This window comes from Triticum aestivum, chromosome 2B, assembly GCF_018294505.1.
Source record: "Triticum aestivum cultivar Chinese Spring chromosome 2B, IWGSC CS RefSeq v2.1, whole genome shotgun sequence".
Taxonomy (NCBI): Eukaryota; Viridiplantae; Streptophyta; class Magnoliopsida; order Poales; family Poaceae; genus Triticum; species Triticum aestivum.
The window spans coordinates 741,899,070-741,905,432 of record NC_057798.1 but is presented as its reverse complement, the minus strand read 5'-3'; positions in this window follow the sequence as shown (position 1 = coordinate 741,905,432).

Genomic DNA, 6,363 nt, shown 5'->3' with positions numbered 1-6,363 from the left:
GCGCCTCCCCCCCTCGTCCAAAACACAAGCACTAACAATGGCAGAACTGAGCAGCGTCCTCTGAAAGAGTGGCTGGAATTCTCTCCCCACAGAGGTAATCAAGCTCATTGTTTCGCGTGTGGACAATCTCAGTACCATGCCACTCACCACATGCTCGTCGGGGCTGTACCATTTACTCAAAGCCCTCAGGCCAGAGCTTTTTAAGCCAGCTCCTTGCTTGCTGATGCTGCCTGATCTTCAGAAACGGCGTGTCACGCAGCATAACGATTGTAGGGTGGCCAGCATCAACCCCCTTCACTGCGATCCGATCCCCGTCAGCGTTAGCTACATTAACGGTATGTACTGGGTCGGCATGAACACGTCTTGGATGGTGCTCGTCGACGGTCGCGGCAACTGGATGCTCGTGGAGGTCTACACCCGGCGATTGATCCCCCTTCCTTTGATTAACACTGCACTACTTTGGCACCACGGCCCAGAATACTCGGAATCTTACAGTAGCCAACATGATACCAAGTTTGATTTGCTCAAGCACTAGTAGAAAAAGGGTCAAACGTGCAGCACATTAGTGCCGGTTTGTATTAGAGCCGGCACTAATGTATACATTAGTGCCGGTTCCAATGGCTAGCCGGGCCGCTCTCATTAGTACCAGTTCGTGGCTAACCTTTAGCACCGGTTCGTGCCACGAACCGGTACTAATGAGGTTGGTGGCAGGATGTTGTCAGTCTGGGCCCCCTCCAGCACCTTTAGTACCGGTTCGTGCCACGAACCGGTACTATAGGTCGACGTACATAAACCCTTCGTCCACCCGAGCCACTCTGTTCTTCCCCTTTCCCCTCACTTCTCCTCTGTTCTTCCCCTTTCCCCTCGAGCTCCTCAAAAATTTTGCCCAAAATTTGTCAAGATTTGAAGGCCCCCATCAATTCAAATGATCACAAAGGTTAGCAACTTTGTCCTTTCAACTCTCATTGCTAGATTAGCTCTTCCCATGCTTTGTATAGTTACTAATTTGTGAGTTTAGTAATTTGGGAGGAAATATATATATGTGCTAGTATTTGATTTATATGCAATTTGAGGTCAAAAATAACACTTAGTTTGCATATGTAGGTGTGGTTTACTTAGTGCCTTCTAAATCTCCGTCGTAACCACCGTCAATCGCCCGCACCGTCCCGTCACCGGCACCACCTTGTGGTGAGCCTCTTGTTCATGAAATTTTATATAAAAAATTGATGTTTGTGTGATTTGGATATATAGTTAATCATGTAATAATTATCTTACCCGTACGTTGTTTGTTATACATAGTGCCATGGTTTTGATATCCGTCCCCGTCGGCCCTCGTCCTTATTATGATTCGGATGTGGTATATTCTCTTTTAAAACTATTAGTTGCATTTCGTGTTTATGAAATTATGCCCATCAAGTTGACATAGATATTTTTATCTAGGAGGTATGTGAACCGGAAATTCCAACCGACCCTATTGTCGAGAGGTTAAATTTAGTTGAAAGAGAAAACGAGTACTTGAAAGAAAAATTGAAAAGAATTGAGGGGGAGAAGATGGAATTGGAGTTGCATGTTGCCGATGTCGTCGATGATCACAAGATCAAGATGGAGAAAATGCGCTTGAAGATTAGAAAGATTAGAAATTATGCCATCGATAGTGAGGCTTGGTATCATTATGATGTTGGATCAATTGTTACCTTAGTTGCGATCTTGATCGCATTTGTTGTTGCATTTAAATGCTTTAGCTAGAGAGTTATTTGTTTGTTGCATTTAAGTGTTGTATGAACTTTATGTATGAACTGGTATTAATTTGGTCTATTCGGTGTTGTGTAATGAAGATGAGCTGGCAATGGATGTACGATGACCGATGCTCTCCCCAGTTCGTTGAGGGCGTGCATACTTTTCTGCTTGCGGCTGAGGCAAACAAGCGGGCGGATGGTTTTATGCCTTGTCCATGTGCTGGCTGTAAGAATGGTCGCAATTACTCTACGTCAAGAACCATTCACGTCCACCTATTTGAGTCCGGTTTCATGCCCCACTATAATGTTTGGACCAAGCACGGAGAAAGAGGGGTTATGATGGAAGACAATGAAGAAGAAGAGGACGATGACAGCTATCCTGGCCATGGGTTCCCTGAATACGATGATACAACAATGGGGGAAGAAGCTGAGCCGGTAATGCGGGAAGAAGCTGAGCCGGCAATGCGGGAAGAAGATGAAGAAGAGGCATCAGATGAGCCCGTTGATGATCTAGGTCGGGCCATTGCCGATGCAAAGAGAAACTGCGCAAGTGATTTGGAGAAGAAGAAGTTGCAGCGCATGTTAGAGGATCACAAAAAATTGTTGTACCCGAATTGCGTAGGTGACAAGAAAAAGTTGGGCACCACACTGGAATTGCTGCAATGGAAGGAAGAGAATGGTGTATCTGACAAGGGATTTGGAAAGTTGCTGGTAATGATAAAGGATATGCTTCCAAAGGACAACGAATTGCCCGAGAGTACGTACGAAGAAAAGAAGGTTGTCTGCCCTCTAGGGTTAGAGGTGCAGAAGATACATGCATGCCCTAATGATTGCATCCTCTACCGCGGTGAGTACGAGGATTTGAACGCTTGCCCGGTATGTGGTGCATTGCGCTATAAGATCAGCCGCGATGAGCCTGGTGATGTCGAGGGCGAGCACCCCAGGAAGAAGATTCCTGCCAAGGTGATGTGGTATTCTCCTATAATACCACGGTTGAAACGTTTGTTCCAAAACAAAGAGCATGCCAAGGCGATGCGATGGCACAGAGAAGACCGTAAGAAAGACGGAAAGTTGAGAGTACCCGCTGACGGGTCGCAGTGGAGAAAAATCGAAAGAAAGTACGGGAAGGAGTTTGCAAATGACGCAAGGAACGTATGGTTTGGTCTAAGCGCAGATGGCATTAATCCTTTTGGGGAGCAGAGCAGCAACCATAGCACCTGGCCTGTGACTCTATGTTTGTATAACCTTCCTCCTTGGTTGTGCATGAAGTGGAAGTTCATTTTGATGCCAGTGCTCATCCAAGGCCCTAAGCAACCCGGCAACGACATTGATGTGTACCTAAGGCCATTAGTTGAAGAACTCTTACAACTGTGGAATGGAACAGTTGTACGTGCATGGGATGAGCACATGGGGGAAGAATTTGACCTCAAGGCGTTGCTGTTCATGACCATCAATGATTGGCCTGCTCTTAGTAACCTTTCAGGACAGACAAACAAGGGATACCGTGGATGCACGCACTGTTTGGATGATACCGACAACATATATTTGAATAGTTGTAAGAAGAATGTGTACCTGGGACATCGTCGATTTCTTCCGAGCAGGCATCCCGTAAGAAAGAAAGGCAAGCATTTCAAAGGTGAGGCGGATCACCGGACGAAGCCTCGCCACTGTACTGGTGCTGATGTACATGATATGGTCAAGGATTTGAAGGTGATATTTGGAAAGGGTCCTGGCGGACAACCTGTTCCGAAGGACGCGGACGGACGCGCACCCATGTGGAAGAAGAAATCTATATTTTGGGACCGGCCATATTGGAAAGACCTAGAGGTCCGCTCCGCAATCGACGTGATGCACGTGACAAAGAATCTTTGCGTGACCCTGCTTGGCTTCTTGGGCGTGTATGGGAAGACAAAAGATACACCTAAGGCACGGGAGGACCAGCAACGTATGCACGGAGAAGACGGCATACATCAGGGTCATGCAAGCTATGCTCTTACCAAAGAAGAGAAGGAAATCTTCTTTGAATGCCTGCTCAGTATTAAGGTACCGTCTGGCTTCTCGTCGAATATAAAGGGAATAATATACATGGCAGAGAAAAAGTTCCAGAACCTAAAGTCTCATGACTGCAACGTGATTATGACGCAACTGCTTCCGTTTGCATTGAGGGGGCTTCTACCGGAAAACGTTTGATTAGCCATTGTGAAGCTATGTGCATTTCTCAATGCAATCTCTCAGAAGGTAATCGATCCAGAAATCATACCAAGGTTACAGAATGATTTGGTGCAATTTCTTGTTAGTTTTGAGTTGGTGTTCCCACCATCCTTCTTCAACATCATGACGCACGTCCTAGTTCACCTATGCGAAGAGATTAACGTTTTGGGTCCTGTATTTCTACACAATATGTTCCCCTTTGAGAGGTTCATGGGAGTCTTAAAGAAATATGTTCATAACCGTGCTAGGCCAGAAGGAAGCATCTCCAAGGGCCATCAAAATGAGGAGGTCATTGAGTTTTGTATTGACTTTATTCCTGACCTTAAGCCGATTGGTGTTCCTGAATCGCGGCATAAGGGCAGACTGGATGGAAAAGGCACGCTAGGAGGGGAACAAATAATATGTATGGATGGACATTCTCTCACTGAAGCACACTACACGGTTCTACAGAATTCCACCTTGGTGGCTCCGTATATAGATGAACACAAGAATTTGCTACGCTCCAAACACCCGGAGCGGTCTGATGAGTGGATTACACGTCAACAAACCAGGAGTTTCGCCAACTGGTTGCAGACACGTACCATGCATGACACCTCTATTGAAGATGACCTGTACTTGCTGTCCCAGTTACCATCTTCGAATATAATGACTTTCAAAGGGTACGAGATAAATGGTAATACATTTTACACGATCGCCCAAGATAAGAAGAGCACCAACCAAAACAGTGGTGTCCACTTTGATGCAGAAACCAAGACGGGAAAGGAAACATATTATGGTTATATACAGGACATATGGGAACTTGACTATCGACGTGGTTTAATGGTCCCTTTGTTTCGGTGCAAATGGGTCAATATGACATGAGGCGGGGTAACAGAAGACCCGCAGTATGGAATGACAACAGTGGATCTCAACAATCTTGCGTATGCAGACGAACCATTCGTCCTAGCCAATGATGTGGCACAGGTTTTCTATGTGAAGGACATGTCTACCAAGCCAAGAAAAAGAAAAGATAAGGAAGCGAATGCATCGTACGATGAGCCAAAGCGGCACATAGTTCTTTCTGGGAAGAGAAACATCGTGGGAGTGGATGACAAGACAGACAAGTCAGAAGATTATGAAAAGTTTGATGAAATTGCTCCATTCACAGTGAATATTGACCCGAGCATCCCGTTAAATGATGAAGATTTTCCATGGTTACGGCGCAAAGGGACACACGCGAAGAAAAAGTTTCACACCCAAAGATCTGGGATGTGATCGGCTTCACTATCATCACTTTCTTCTGTGTTTCACACCCAGGAGGGAATGTCTGTAATAGTTAGGGTAGTTATGTGTTTTGGCATTTGAAACGCGAAGAAATTTTATGTGCAAACAAATTCTTTTCATGCATTTACTGATTTTTTTCCAACTAGCTAAATGACCCTGAAATTGAAAAGCAATTCAAATGAACTCAGAAAAGGTTGAAAGTTGGCATGGTATCATAATTTTATACAAATAGCATGTGCAAGAAAGTAGAGAGGGTTACGGCAAAAACTGGATGCACTTCGTGTACAAAATGGACAATCTCTTTCGAAGTATCAGGGTTTCCGACGAAAACTGAACTGTTACAAAGGCATTTCATTTTTTAAATAACCTAAGCATTACTAAATTGAATATAATGATAAAACACACTAATATTAAACATAAGAAAAAAGAATCACTGAAAAAACTTTTTTCAAAGTTAAGTTATTCACAAACTAGTGATTCACACAAATTTCAAATAATTCAAAATTTAAACTATTCAAATTTGAAATCTACAGGCACTAACAGAAAGTTTGTAATTTTTTGTACCTAAAGCAAAAATATTCACAAAGAAACTCTAAATACAGCAAAAAAACTCAAAAATAAATAAAACAAAAATAAATAAATCAAAAAAATAAGAAAATAAAAAAGCCCTCCTACTGCGCCATAGCGGCCTGCATACGACTAGAAACCCAACCTGTAGTTGGGCCAGGATGCAGGCCCGCAAGCCCAGTAGGCCCACAGGCAGAGTAGGAGAGGTAGGCCCAGAAGGCCTGCTATTGAGAGGAGTTCAATGCAGTGCCCGCGCCGGGGCTTATAAACTGGTCCTGGTGCTCCTAAACTAGCAAGGTGGGACTAAACTTCTGCGCCCCTCGCCTGGCAGCGCACACCCTTTAGTACCGGGTCGTGGCTCCAACCGGTACTAAAGGGGGGGCCTTTAGTACCGGTTTGTGCCACCACCCGGTACTAAAGGGGGTGGCTTCCCGCCGCTTGGCCTGGCCAAAACAGACCTTTAAAACCGGTTGGTGGCTCCAACCGGTACTAAAGGTGCCTTCTATATAAGAAAACACTTCGAAATTTCGTCAGTTTCTCATCTCTCCCTCTGCTTCTTCTCCTCTGCACCATCGCCCACCGCCCC